Raw genomic sequence first — 16199 nt, forward strand, 5'->3', positions numbered from 1 at the left:
TGCATATGTAAGATTTTTTCACCCTGGACATTTGTTTCTAGCTGCACCGCTATGAGGCTCAGTTCTTAATTATGACTTATAAAGGAGGAGGTTCCTCCTTTGAAAATAATGCTGATGAAATGCAGTTCAAAAAGAATAAAATGTGTTTTCAACGTGTTAGAAATGTCTCCTGAAAGTCACAGTCGCAATTTTTCAAGGGTGCCTTTTCTTTGTAGTTTGAGTTCAGTTAAAGCCGATGTAATGGACCAGTGCAACATTAGAAGGGATCCAAAATAATAATGCCCCATGAAAATAATATAACACCTCCGAAAATACATGGTTTAGCAGACATTGGTTTAGGGTTGGGCAATATGGAGAAAATCAGATACCTCGATATCGATATTACAGCGATATTCTAGGGTTGACAATTGGGGCTTTAACAAAATATCTTCACACTTAGGTTTTAGATACATAATCATCAGTAATGTGGACATAATGTCTAAGTGGGAAAAAGGCAAATAATAGAACAGCTAGAACAGTCTGGTAAGTTCAGAAAAGTACATCACTTTACTGTAATGCAGCCTTTAAAACCAGTAAAAGACAACACTTATGTCATATCACGATATGACGATATCCAAAATCTAAGACAATATCTAGTCTCTTATCGCGATAACGATATAATATCGATATTGCCCAGCCCTACATTGGATATTAATTAACATTAACCTGAGCTGAAATTGTTTTGTCAAACTAAATCCATGAGCCATGAGATGATGCTTCTCGTTTTATTTTCTCAACAGAACAGACAAGATGTCCTAAAAGTGCTATGGATGAAATCATCTAATGATCTATCTCCGTGACAACTAAGAAAACTCCATCAACCTGATGAAGACTGTGAAAAGTGGTTCTTGAGATTGGATCATTTTGCCAAAAATATAAATATGTTTTCAACTATTAGAACATATATTAAAATATTAATTATATAATGCATCATGCAAATTACATTTAAAATGAGGATATGTAAAATGCCATCCAGCTCTCATTGACAGGATGTGACCTTTGGATGTGACCAAGATGGTTCCATGATTTCCCAAATTTTTGACAGCCGGGCTCATTTCTCTGCAGACAAAATGTCATTTTCATTTAGAAGGAGAGCTGTATAGCACAGCCACAGGACAGAAAAAACAAACAGTGACATTTTTTATATCTTTTTTTTTTTTTTAAGTCTCTGCAGCAGTCGGCCCCTTGAGAGCCTACAAGTGCTTCCTTTCTTAATATGATATTTAAAAGGATACCACACGGGTGTAATACTGAGACACGATACAGCCAATCAAATCGTGCACAAAGCAGTGATCTCACCATAGGGCTGGGCAATATATCAATATTATATCGACATCGATATTTAAGGCTAAATATCGTCTAAAATTTTGGATATCGTAATATCGCGATAAGACACAAGTGCTGTCTTATCCTAGTTTTAAAGGCTGCATTACAGTAAAGTAGTCTCACATTGCCAGACATGTGCGCTAGTCCAGACAGCATTCTGGGATGGGTGAAAGCATTTTTTTAAACCAATCACAATCGTGCTAAGCACCGGACACAATGACGGTGCCTCTGCAAAATAACCTCGGGAAGGAACTTGTTTTGGTGGAACACCCTGCAGAGATCTGAGGAGCAGTTAACCAGTCCTCAGAAATCCACCAGAGTTCAGAATGCCAACACAAAGAAAGTGGAAGATGTGGGTCATCCGGCCTCAAAAGGGGGACACCCAGCGGATTTTTCGGAAGTGGAACGTCGCTGATATAGACTACAGTAAAGTGATGTCATTTTCTTACTTACCAAACTTACTAGCTGTGTCATTATCAAAACTCTCATTGTGTTAATATTTTGTGAAAGCACCAATAGTCAACCCCTACGATGTCGCCGAAATATCTACATTTGGTCAAACATATCGTGATATTAGATTTTTTTTTTTCATTTTGCCCAACTCTACGTCAGCGTTCTATTACATGCAGAGCAGACGGTCTCACTGAACCTCTGTTGTTAGTTATTATACACATGCCCAGGACCTGTACATGCACTAATGGAGAGATGTCAGAGTGAGGGGGCTACCCATGACAGGCGCCCGAGCAGTTGCGGTGAGGTGCCTTGTTTAAGGGCACCTTTGCAGTGCCCAGTAAGGGAACTTACATCATGTCCTGCAACTAAGCTTATCGAACAAGCCACGGAACAAACACGGGAAAAAGTGCACTGCTACAGTCAGCTTGCAGGCTAGATAGTAAATTAAACACCTGGAAATATCACTTTGGTGCAGTTAGATGATGCTGGTGTTGTCTTTAATCTTCAATACCACTAACACGTCTGCTGATAACATGTAGGCCAGTTTGTTGTCTCTCATTCCCTCCCTTCCAACAGGGGCACTCTGACAGCCTAGCTGCTGTCAATTAAATGAAAAGGACCTTTTTTCTTCCTTTTAATAATAATAAAAAAAAACTAAAAAACATTAACAATACATTTAAAAAACACATTGACATTATTTTTGGTACAAAACTGGAATGGCTGAATGTGATTACGGTTGGACTTTAAAGTCACAAACTTGCCTCATGTTTTGCCTCTGTCTATTGTGGGTTTCTACTCTCTGCAGGGAGAAACCAGCACCGGCACCCCACTGTATTGGATTTGCTTTTGAGTCTTATCAGCTCTCCAATGTTGGGTTGCGTGGCCTTTAGTGTTGTATAAGCTTTTTACTCCACTGAATGGAGGTTTGGAAACACCTCTGCTCTCTAAAATCATTCATTCCTCCCATTCCCGTTGGCCACAAAAGACAGTTAGTGTAACATACTCTCTCTCTTCAACAGAAGACGCCTAAGGTATTTTTTTCCTAGTGCCTCTTCTCAGAAGTAAATCTAATAAAAACTGGGATTGATAATGATTTTCTGAATAAATATTGACTTAAAGAAATGTAGAGAGTGGCCTGGAGCAACAGCTTGTGCATGCAGGGCTCTTTATTTTCAGTGCCAGGCTAAAGAGATTCTGTATAGCTCAGTGCAAAGGGCGAATACTGCCAAGGATAAGGGTTTGATTCACTGTGTGTCTAAAAGTAATAATCTGCAACATTTTAGCATCAACAAATGTCTGTCACAAATTGAATGTACATCCAATTTGTCAGCACCTTATATTTGTATGTACCAGTTTATTTGCTGTGCAGTGTCTCATAGCTGTAGGAATTGATGTGTTGCTAGTTTCCAATTAGTTTGTAAATAAACAGAAGAACTGGGTAGGTAGGATGAGCATATAATGGCCATTGTTGAACTGACTAAATGTTTTTGCCATCGGCAGAAATTCCGACTTCATTAACCACCAAAACAAAATGAAGGAAAATACCAACTACGCCTGTTTGACTGACTGTAGATTTCTGGGAAGTGTAGTACAGAACAACATCACAGAAATGAGTGCCTGGCACCCAACATATAGTCGCAAACAGAATGAAAAGATGAGCAGGATTACCACATCATGTATTTCTAAAGATGTGTTAACCCTTGTGTTGTCTTCCCATCGACCATGCAAGTTTTGTTTTTCTGGGTATAAATTTAAAATTAAAACTATGGTCGTCTTTTCTCTACACTTTTGTCACTTTCCCGATGTTTTTGTCACTTTTTTCCAATTTTTTTGTAACTTTTTCTGATGTTTTTATAATTTTTTTCCCACATTTTTGAAGCTTTTTCAGACATTATTTTCAATATTGTAACGTTCTTTTATCATTTTTGTCCAATGCTATAAAATTGAATTAAACCAAATGTAATGAAAGTCGTGAACCGATTGTTTATTTTACTTGCTATGAGCGTTATAGGGAACCATCCACGTTATTTTGCTTTCCCCTCCAATCTGATCTCACAGAATTCCGTGAAATTCAGGCCCCTTAACTCAAAACTTTGTGTCTGTTTCACGTAAACGCAAAAAATTCTGTGATGGGCCCACGGAAGAATTCCGTGCAATGAACACGGCCTCTTAAGTTAAGGTAAAGGTTGTGCGTGGGCTTACGTTTCCATGACACACGGGACAACAACGGGACGTTTAGGTTTAGGAAAACAATAACGGGATGTGGGACAACAACGGGACGGTTGTGTTTAAGTAAAGAAGAACGGGACGGTTACGGTTGGGTTTAGGAAAAGTGACACGCGGGACATGACCCCGGGCTCCTGGGTGAAAGTCCTGTGTTGTTTGACCCATCCACCACCCCCAACCAACCTCCCTATGCGGATTTTTGGGCTTTATTACTACTCTCTACCGTAGTCGCTCTTAATGCTACGTCTTCTTCTCATTGACTTTACATTGGCATTGTTTTCCGTGGTGGCCACACAGAATTTTCACACATTCCGTGCCATCACCACGTAATGCAGTGTTCACAGTTCGTAATCATTTCACGGAATTCTGTGAGACCAGGCTGGCTCCTCAGACATCAACAGTGGCAACACAGTTAGCTGTTGGTCGATGAAATTACTGACATTTCAAAGGTCTAAGGCTGAACTTTGCACAAAACCTCCACCACGATTTACTTTGAGAACAAATCCTCTGATAGTGTCAATTCCATTCTAAAAAAAAACTACATTTGGTGTCCAATTTCTCTGTAATAAATGGTGGTGTGAATGTGCCCTATTAAATCAAATAAAACTTATATTAGAATATGTTACAAATTATGAATAACATAGAAAAGCATCCTGTACTTAATGAATCAACTAGGGCTTAATGTAAACTCCAATCCTCATCCTGTCCTTGACCTTTATATATGAGTTGAGTGGTTGATAGTATGAATTGGCAAATCACGTAAAAAGCATCCTCTTAATGACTTTGTGTAACAAAACATAACTCCTACTTTCTAGATATTTTCTGAGGCCTCAGGCCAATTCTGTCTCTCGATCAGTAATTAACATTCATGCCGCAAAAGCTCGAAACAACAGAGCTGTTCCACCCGCTCAATAAACCTGGGGCGCCAGATTTTTATGCATCAGAAACCTTTTGAAATGATGCTTGTGCTTCTCAAGACTTGGCCCCTGTTTCACCCCTGACAGAACACACCATCCACCGGTGAGTGGATGGTGGATTCAATTGATAAGCAGCACATGTTCTATGTATCAGTACTTGCTCTTGGGGTGGGATTAAATATGAATCACGTCAATTAATATAAATAAACAGAAGAAGAAAAAAAACACCATGCACGATGCTCATGCTGTACAAAATCTTCTACAACTCCAGAGTTAAAAATCATTGTTTCCAGTCAGCTGCAGCTATTAGACCTATAGTGTCATGTAATAGTTTGAGATCACATACATTTCAGCTCTGACCTCTTCCAGACTGAACGCATAGCACATTTTCATCCAAATTTGTGTGTGTCTGTGAATTCAAGCCCTGGCATGTTTTTCCAGTCTGTCTGAGAGAGAGAGCTCTGACTCTGACAGGTTTCAAAACTCACCAGGAACTCAAGTTGTTTCCTTTATTTTACTGCAGACCCACTTACTTTGCTCCTGCTCTGTCTGTAGTCATGCTGCTTTGGGACAAACATCATTTTTTTCTCCCTAACTGAAACGGTTTAAACCTGAGTGGACATGTCTCCACTTCGCTTTATGCTTTCTACAGCAAACCCACATTTTCCCTTTTTTTGTGGTTGATAATGTCTGAATTTCTGTAGATGGCAAAAAGCATGTTGTCTGCGGACTCCATGGCTGCACGGATGTTGTGTGGGGAGAGATTGACGGATGCTCACACTTCACTTCTTCCGCTTCACACTCCAGTCCACCTGAGTATATGTGTGTGTGTGTGTGTGTGTGTGTGTGTGTGTGTGTGTGTGTGTGTGTGTGTGTGTGTGTGTGTGTGTGTGTGTGTGTGTGTGTGTGAGAGAGAGTGAGTGTGAATGTGCTTGTGAAAGAATGACATCTGTGTGAATGGGTGCATGTTTTTGTTCGCAGGTGTTTTCTCTGCATCAGCGAGCATTCATCCTCAGAGCTTCAGCAGAGAAAAGTGTCTCCTTCAGTCAGCAGCTGGTTTTTGCCTTTGTGCTTTTGCCTATAAATGAAGTCATATGCAGATAGATAATGGTCAGGCTTTTCTCTTGTGGAATACTGAATAGTTTTACTTTGTCTAGTTGCCATCAATCTAGAAATTTTTTGGGGGGGAAATCACTCTTTGGCAGAACTGATCACAGACAGACATATTTTTAGGGGGACACAAAACAAAAAGCTTAGGAACCACTGATTTAATGTGTAGCACATAAGCACAGTCCCAGTGACCCGAAGGACAACACAAGGATTATGTTAAATCTATTCCCAGATCATCAGTTGTAGGTTAAAAATGTAAAGTTTCTAAAAAAATTTTTTTTAAAAAGGTGACACTGTCCTGCTCCTGGAGGGATACTACCCTGCATAATTTAGGTAGCTCCCTACTCTAACACACCTGATTCGAATGATCTGCTCATTATAAAGCAGCTGAAGCTTGTCAAGGGCTTGATAATGAGCAGATCATTAGAATGAGATGTGAGTAGGGAGAGCCCTAAAACATGCAGGGCAGTAGCTTTCCAGGATCAGGGTTGGAGACCAAGACCGCGTCATCATTAAAATCAGAAGGGTTTGAGAGCATGGATGCGCTCAGTAAATATAATTGAAATCTCCCTTAAATTTTCAAGACAATTGAAAGGTTATCATTGGATAGATTTAGCTCAGATTTAAAGCTCCATTGTGTAATTTCTTCGAGTTGATTCTTAGCAATCAACTTGTTCTTTCACAAATATGTGCTCACTCATGTGTAATTACTTCCACCAACTAATCAGAGTATTCTCGTACGCGTAGAATCTGCCATTCAGAATCATTCAGAATACATACCAGCGACTCATTCGAATGACGGCCGCCATGTTGCGCCTCCATCATTAAAATACATTAGCCAAAGAGGGACATACCTCCGCCTTTCGCGCTTTTCACTCAGTGGCACTGTGACGAATGCCAGGGAGGGGGAGAAGATTACTTGCTACTGCTGGCAGATTTGAAGAGGGTTTGAAGAGGATTGCGCCTATTCTCGAGGATATGTAACGGAGTTGCCATGGAAGTTAAAAAGAGAATTAAAACGACAATGCGACAGGCAAAGCAACAAGACCAAAGTTAATATTGGAATGGCTTTTCCAAGATGGAAAGAGATCATAGGGAGCAAGGATTTTAAAAGGGACGCCGAAGTTGCCTGCTATCTTCTCGACAGGTAATTCTGTCTATTTGTGTAAATCCGAAGTTTTATAGTTGCTACTTGCTTGGCTAACTATAGAATGGTCGTGCATAACGCTAAAACGACATCTGTGATGCCTTTCCTCGCGTCAATGATGAAAAAGGATTGTCTACCTTGTAACATAGACGTAATCATGTGTCGTGATTTCCCTGGCAGACAACTCATGTAATGGAGTTGTAACACTGACTGGCTACAGTTAGAACAGCTGCATGTAAACGATGGAGATACTAAGAGCTAATTTCAGTTTCATTGACATTAGCCGGTTTCCGACCGGAGGGATTTTTGCAGTTCCTAGAACACAAAATTCCTAGAACCCTTTTTTTCTCGTGTTCCGACTGGACCAATTTGGGGATTGTTATGTCTCTCTGGCCGCAGTTCCTGTAACTCTTTCAGCTCCTACTTCAGGGCAGGGTCTTTTCGCTGTTCCCTTTTCAGCATAGGAACCTAGGTCAATGAGGGTCAGGTTTCCGGTACAGACAGACCAACAACGGGACAATTGTAACAACTTATTCATCACTAAATTCACTTCTGACAACGTTTTAGGTGAGAAATTAACTGTTTTGATTTGGAATATAGGCAGTCTTAAGCAAATTGTTGCCGAATTGACAATTTGCTTAAAAGTTGCTCGGCCAGTGATGCTCAGAGACCCCGCTGTAAGCTGGAGGTCTCTCAGACCGCTCTTGTAAATAAGAGGCTTTTATTTCGCCGTTGACAGTTCGTTTGTTTAAATATCACAACACATGTCCATCATAAGACGGGAACCTGTGGTTAAGTGTCTTTTCAGCGTTAAACTCCACAAGCGTGCCCTGCGGGCTTGATAACCTCACTGGCCGGCCGTCACACACACACACACACACACACGTCCACAGCGCAGCAGGCAGAGGCAGGGGCGAGAGAGATACCCGTTTCTCTTCGGGAGACTTGTTTAAATTATGACAAATATTCTATATACATTAGATTTAGTTCATATTTCTTTTGGTGTATTTGTTTTCTGATTTTAACACTATAAAGACCGTTGCAGTGCTTGCGTCACTCCCTTACCCCTCCTATAGTCCCTATGGCCACTTGGCCAGTGCGAATGCAAATGGAAAAAACGGTTTTGGGGGAGAGTAGTTAATAGATCTGTTAGAAGTGGACTTTTCCTATAACTACGTTCCTGTAACTACTTGGTCGGAAAGCGGCTATTGTTCATACTGCTCAGAGAAATATATTAAAAACACAAACCTCCGTTGCTTCTCTCCTATGCTGTAAACATTGCCTTACACTATTAATCAAAATAACAAAAAAACGATAGCACTGATACTTTACTAAGATTAGCTTGCATATGTTTGGGAACCTGATAGCGGATGTTAGCAATGAAATGGTACCAAAACACTCACAGACGAAGTCGTTGCTAATTTTGGGTTGGGCCACCGTTGGAGTTACAACACACTCGGAATGGGGGGGGCTAGAAAGTAATATTATGGTGGTTGTCATATACAATTTTACCGCTAGATGGGAGAAATTCTTACACAAAGTAGCTTTAATAATTGATATTCCAATGTTCTTGTCTGACAACCTTTCCAGGATGTTTCCCATCTCCCTTCTAATGTGCTTTGGGATGTTGGGACGTTCCCACTATACCGCAACCCAGCAAAGGAAAAATGGGTAGAGGAAATGGATTGATTGATGATATATTGATATGCAAGTAGTCTGTCTGACCGGCTGTACAATGCTGGGATAAAGCCTGACATCCGGTGCGTTCCACTATTTCCGCTATTGAAGCTACCTAGCAGAATACCGGGAGCAGGGCAACACCTCAACTGCGCCTCTTCCAGCATTCCTATAAACACCCACCTACCCTATCCTCTCATTCATTCTAGCATTCTGCGCCCCTCCCTCCCACCCTTCTTCTTTCTTCCTCTCCGTTCTCCTCTCCTTAAGATCCTAAGGGGGTCTGTCGGGCTTGGGTGCTACAGCGGATTCCCTACCAAAGCTTCCTCACAACGCAGTCAGCAAAACGGATAACTACAACCGACTTCAACACACCTTCACGCACACTGATCATCTTTCATTCATCTTTCATTAAGAAGGTAACAACAAGGTATCTAGTCGATGGTGTGGTCCTTGCTAGGGAATTTTGCAAGGGCACCTTCACTGCTTAGCACCGCCCAGGATGGTTGTGATTAGTGTTAAGAAATACAAACAAGCCAGAAAAGTTTTTTTTCCCCATATGCCAGAATGTTAACCCGTGCAGCCAGACCATACTCCAGCACTGACACAGCGCTGTGCTCACCTTATATACATGTTAAGACTCATCCCTTAAAGCTATAGTCCGTAGTTTCTGTCTCCCCCGTGAGGAATTCTAAGTAATGACAACAAAACTGTTGGTGCATCCCACATGATACAAGCCTTCCGTGATCGCGCACCACCCCCGCCACTCCCACCACCCCTCCGCACAGTTGCTAGTAGCCAAGGAGGACACGGAGGATTAAAAAAACACGATGGACTCTTCAGAAGAGGTCATTATCTTCACTCGATTTTCTGCATGCAAAAGTCGCCGGTTGACTCTGTTTTCTAAACATAGCCATACTGAGAAATACAGAGAGTTGTGTAGAGCTGATAGTTTTAATTAGCTTCGTATCAACTCATTTGGCAATGGCTTGAATGAAATGGACTTTCATTAATATAAAAAAGATATGCGCTAAAGCTTTAAGGGTCAGAAATATCCTCAATAAATTTCGCTGCAATCTGGACAGTAGTTGTTGAGTTCTGGACAAAAGTGTTGGACGGACTAACTAAGCACCACTAATGGTGCAAAACAATACCTCACAGATTTAAGATCCTCTTAATTAAGTTTTTCCAAAGCTTTTAAACGCAGCTTACTGTTACTTACCGACGCTTACTGACATTGAGGAAAACCACAAGATGTGGTTGAAAGGTTTTTTTTGTCAATTAAAAGGATTTACTGTAAATTGTCTGTGTTTCCATTATAATGACAAACTGGCTATCAGGTTTTTTCCTGACCTTTTCTTTGCACACTGAAATATAAATGAGCTAACAGAGTGCAAGAACTTGATAACAAATGTTACATTTCTAGGCACATGTTAGAGACAATGTGCGGCCAACAACCTCAGGATCATGTACAGCAGTTCCCACATATCGATTAAGTCTATCTTTCTGTAGAATTTCTTCCATTGCCGTAATCCCAATAAGATTAGTCAAAAGTCTCTTAATATCTCCCATGGCATACTGTGTTCCCACCGTAATTTCTTCCAAGGAAGGATCCAAGGATGTGCTCCATCTTGAAGAACAGGCTACTTATTAAGAATATCTGACATATTCTGTCCTCGAATTATCACTGGAAGCATCTTCTTACTTGTCTTCCCTTTTCTTGACTTTCTCTCCACTTTTTGAGATTATTTTAGCAATTTGTCTCTCTGTATCTTTAGCTTCTCGTATTGCTCTTCCAATCGCTCCATGTCTCTTTCAATCTCTTCTATGCTAGACGCTGCAGGATGAAATCCCGTAGCCCCTCTCCTCTCCAAGTCTTCATCACTGTCTTTCATCACTGTCATCATCTTTACTTTCATCAGAGGTGTGATCTCTTGTATCTCTTCGTTTGCTCCATTCTTCATCACCTCTTTTGTTTCCTCCCCCATCTATGTTATAGAATATATACCATGTTCAAACAAAGAAAGCCAGAGTGACCACTTGAGAATTGGGAAAACAGGTCTTCTCCGAGCTCTGCAGAGCTTGTACATGATGCTGATTTCTTCGATGTAAATAAACCTTTATAATCAAGAAACAGTGTCGGCGGATTCCTCTCCACATAGCATTACAGCATCGCTACCGATTACACCACATCCATGTTTTTCAAAAATGGCAGGGTTACAGTTTGTATTCTTGATACTAACACACGCTGTGAATTTTATATGGTTTTAGTCTGCAATTTAAAAGCTTATTTCCACCAGCAGTGCAGCTCCTTTAAGAGATACATGAAGAAATGTATTTTAGTATAGCTCAGTGCTAAGACTTTGCATAATTTCATCTTGACGGACAGTAATTACATCATGCACCGTAAATCATAAATTGAAAATGCAGATATGAAAAAAGGCCATCTGGCTCTCATTATCCAGATGTGACCTTTGCAAATGGGTTGTTCTCTTACTTTCATTCAACTGTGAGGGACAGTCACATTCCTATAGAGTCAAAATGCCACTCAAAAAGTAACATAACACAGAGTGGTGCTATAGGACAAATGAGGCAAAGCAGTGACATTTCAGATTACTTGTTCCATTTCTGCAAGAACCCACTAGGGATTTTCAGACCAATCCAATATTTGAAAAGGAACCATGCATGCCAGTCCAATCTCTATAGATGCCAACTGCCATGGGGCACGGGACAGTCCACGGCCCATTATTTCAGCTTGAAGCAGGCTCCCTGCTGGGATGTGCTGCTGTGGACCAGTGAAAATGGCCTCAATCAGAAAAGAATGTCGAGGACTTCCTTTCAATACCAACTGCGTCTCGGAGGCCGAGTGGACAGTTGACATGTATGCTAACACACTGCAATAAAGCCAAGTATATACTTCAGGAATGGGCCAGGTCTAAATTGCTACTGAAATACATTAGTTAAATACTTCAGTATGTCTGTATTTTAGTCTTGTATGTGGCACGTGTAGGTTTATGAGGGACAGAATACAAAATAATCTCCCCCATACATTAGCCTTGGTGTATCTTTCACAAAGTGCACTTATGTCTTTGTTGGAGTGTTTATATCCCATCAACTAGCTTTGTTCCACTCCAGCAGCACACGTTAATTAAACCACCACGGATGAATTTATTCTATTATTGGATTCTCTCTGCCGGTGAGTCTCCCAAATGAGCCCGAGTCCCATTGCACTTCATGCGTCGGTGCAGCTCAGGACGCCGTGTCGGGGCTACATGAGAAAACAATGCGATGGTAATCCTTAGCAAAGGACAGGAAAATTGGACCTGAATATGTTGCCTTCTTCCCCTTAGGACTGCCTTCCCTTCAGCAGGGGCTGACAGAAGATGGATTTACTTATTATCGTGCCTGTGCATGACAATGAGCGAGACACGGAGAATCAATAAATCCCCGGGAAGAGTGTGAGGGCCATTCAAATGCACGTTCAAGCCAGGTAGAAAAAAGGCAATCACTCCAGTAAAAGTAAGCAGAGAGGCCTAAGTATCTGCATTCCTTCTGCTGTATAAATTATTAGACAGTTACTAAGAAAATTACCACGTTAATTAACTGCAAATAGCTTCCCTTTGTCTTCTGTGTTTTGCATAATAACCTAATTTCAACCTGCCGGATCTCCCTACTGTGAGCTCTATTGAATGGCCTTCTGAACACAATTAGGTTTCAATTGTGAGCCTCAATAGAATGATCAGAGCCTTTTGTGGCTCTGCACCTTGGAGGACCTCACAATGCCTGCAACTACAGGCTATCATGCAAGCTTTTATTGCGCCTTCAACTACTGTAACTGATTTTGTGTTAGTCCCTGTTGGTTATAGCATTGGCTGACATTTCACACCTCAAAGCTCATCATAGCCATTGCGACCCTCCAAGTCCCCAAGGCATGCCTTTCATCCTTACTCCAGCCTTAAAAATTCTGGCATGTTTAATAAATGTCCATCAAGCCCTCCAGTGGACAACCTGACAAAAAAGACACCTTAAGTTGTAGATGTCAGACTTACATGAATATGGGCTCTGGAAAAAGGCCGGTAACTGAAAAGATAGACCTTACCCTACTCAAAACAATCCACTTGTGTCAGCACTGATGTTTTTTTATTTATTTCTGTAAATACAACACGGCCCAGGGAGCTTTTCAGCTGAGGAGAGGCAGCGGCATTCACCCGGTAAGTGGATAGCCTCTATCTACATTGTCACGGGTAGAAACGTGCCCTACTGCGTATCTCTCTTATCCAGACTGCTCAGGGACTAGCATGTATCAGTTCATGTGTGTGCTGCCTGGTATACTGCCTTACAGGCACAATCCCATTTCCAGCTTAGTACTTTATCACCTTGATGACCTGTAATTTATCACGCTCCAATGCAAGCTGCTGCAGCATGAACAAACCCAATTCTTCGTCGCTGTATGGGTTGGTGCCCCTCCTCTCCAGGAAACTGAATGCAGTTCTGAATGCAGCTATTCCTGTTTTTGTGCCAAGAAGATTGAGAATATCAATAAGGGTTTCTCAATGAGTCCCCTTTGGCTTTATAATGCGTCCCTTGAGAATAATGGGCATGCCAATAGGACTGACGCTCAGACCCAAGCTGCAAACAACCTACAGGGACAGATCCATCATCATTTAACATTACAACCACCCCAATCACCAATACCTCTCAGAAACACACACACTCACAAACACACACCCTTCCACCCACTACCACTTGTGACTCGAGGGCTGACTGCCTGGAGAAGAAATCAGCAATTGGTAAGGAGTTGTAAGTAGCTTCACAATAGCAAATTAATGGACCTTTGTTCATTGTGTTTGGCTGGGGAGAAAAGTGGAAATAAATAAGCATACAAAATGTCTGACTATGACCAGAGACAACAGTCATCAATGCTTTCCTGTAATCCAGAAAGTGATCTTTACCAGTCAGTCCTTCCAGAGTTTTTTTGTGATTGTTGCGGGCAAAAATCCTTGATTATGCAGCACGTTTTCTTAAAGAATGCGATGGAATATGCGGGATATTTATGCAATTTTATGCAATGAAATTGCGGGAACTTCCAAAAACTGCGGTTTGATGAAAAAGAGAAAAAAAAGTGATTCCCCCATCACCCTGCTTTTTTTCTTTTTTTTCAAAAAATAGTTTACAGATATTGCAATACATAAACAAATAAGATACAAAAATATATACAAATAATATAATATGAAAGTAAAAATAAAAGTAATAGTCTAAACAGAGGGAAATAAAAGACAGACTTTCAAAAATCGTTAATAATATAGACAGCAAAGAAATTTGAGTAGACATCAGATATTAAGATAGCTTTCTTATGGGATACCAATTTAAGAGACTCAACGTACATGTCAAATTCAACCTCCAACACCTGCTTTTCGATGATGTTCACATCGCGTAATTACGTCACTTCATAACATTCCCATGGCAACAGGGGAAAATGGCTGCTCTTGTGTGAAGTAAACGCAACATTTTTTCAACTTTCCGCGAAGATATATGTGACTTTTTTGCAACGTAAATGCGGGGATTATGAAATCATGCAAGCCAAGTGAGGCGTATTTGAAAAAATGCGGCCCCCGTATAAATATGCAGACTTTGGCTGATTATGCATTGAATTATGCGATCGCATAATCGCGTTTTTCTGGAGGGACTGACCAGTAGTTTAACTTGTCTTTACTTAACCAAACCGTTAAATAAAAAAATAAAAAGCAGATTTCGTATAGTCATATGTGGATGTGGAGTTGCTTTCTAAGGCACTAAAAATGTTCCTACTGATGAAGACTTTTTGCTGGGTCTTTAAAGAAACACTAAAGAACTTTTCCCGCTTCGGTCCCCCTACAGGTTGGAAGCGGAATTGTCCATTACATCATATAGTCCAGTTCATTCGAACTACAGATCCGCTACCCGATCTGGCAAACTTGCATAATGTAATGTAATCGACAATTCCACTTCCAACCTGTAGGCGGACCGAAGCAGGAAACGTTCTCTAGTGTTGCTTTAAATCATGAAGAAGACCCCACCATTGGACAGTTCAACATTATACAAAGCTAACCCTAACCCCACATAAAGTATGTCCTATTAAAAATCGGTCTCAAATTTTGTTCACAGATTAGGTTTATCTCACTTAACAGACAGATGAAAATGAAACATCCAGTTCACATTGTATTCACATAATTTCACCATGACCATTTGTGGTCGGGTTAGTGAATCACGCTGCTCATTTGTAGCTCACGATGATGATGAAGAGAAATAGTCAACAATGCTGTTCAGCGAATCTCAGTTCATAATGTATGTGAGGCTGCCACAGACCATGTTTTGTCTTTTATCATGTAACATACAGTATATCTGATAATTTCAAATCCAACCATTCAATATACATTTTTGTTTTCTGTCATCTGCATCTCAGTGTTTGGAATGTAGTGCGTAGCTGAAAAGCAGGATGCATGCAGAGCATCTTTGCTGTTCAAATCTGAGAAAAGCCATTTAATCCTACTAGTACCTAACAGAACATCTGCAATCCCCTCTTTATCTGACAAGACATCGCAAAGATTTACTATAATCTGTAACTTATTCTTATCTTGTTTTATCCCCATAAATAAGTAATGTGACTGATTCTCAGCTATGGCATACAGCAGTAATTCCTATTTCCTATGTGAGTTTTTGTTTTGTAATAATTGGCACCCCTGGAGAGAAAAAGTACTTCCTTCACTCAAGACACCGAACACAAATAAAAAAGTATATATGAAACAAAATTACAGGAAAGTAATTAATACATTCATATCCTTGTTATGCAATATAATATAATATGTTCTTTATTTGCCAAGTACATTCATACATTCGAGGAATATTTCCTCTGCATCCTAACTAATTAGGAGCGCCCTGGGCACCAGACATAGTCCTGAGCCTGGGGACCAACTGCAGTTGTAATGCCAGTGCACTAATGCATGTCACTACTGAATTTTAAATGAAACCTTTAACAGACACGTCTTTGCTTGCCTCTAGACTAAATTATTGAATGTTTTCGTTGAAGTTGCTGCTCCCAGGGAGTCTCCCTTCTCTTATTTCTTTACTTTATTTGATGTGTCCTGTTGGGCATTTCCTACAGTCATGTTTCTGTATCAGCCACACACAACACAAATATACAAAATTGATGCAACAACTGTGTACAATTCTGCAGGCAGTTAGGTATGTTGGGGCATAATACAAATCCAGAATGTGTTTTAGAAAGCAGGGCAGCTGTCTGCTGTCACAGTTATCTGTCGTAATCT

This window comes from Perca fluviatilis, chromosome 10 (assembly GCF_010015445.1).
Source record: "Perca fluviatilis chromosome 10, GENO_Pfluv_1.0, whole genome shotgun sequence".
Classification (NCBI taxonomy): domain Eukaryota; kingdom Metazoa; phylum Chordata; class Actinopteri; order Perciformes; family Percidae; genus Perca; species Perca fluviatilis.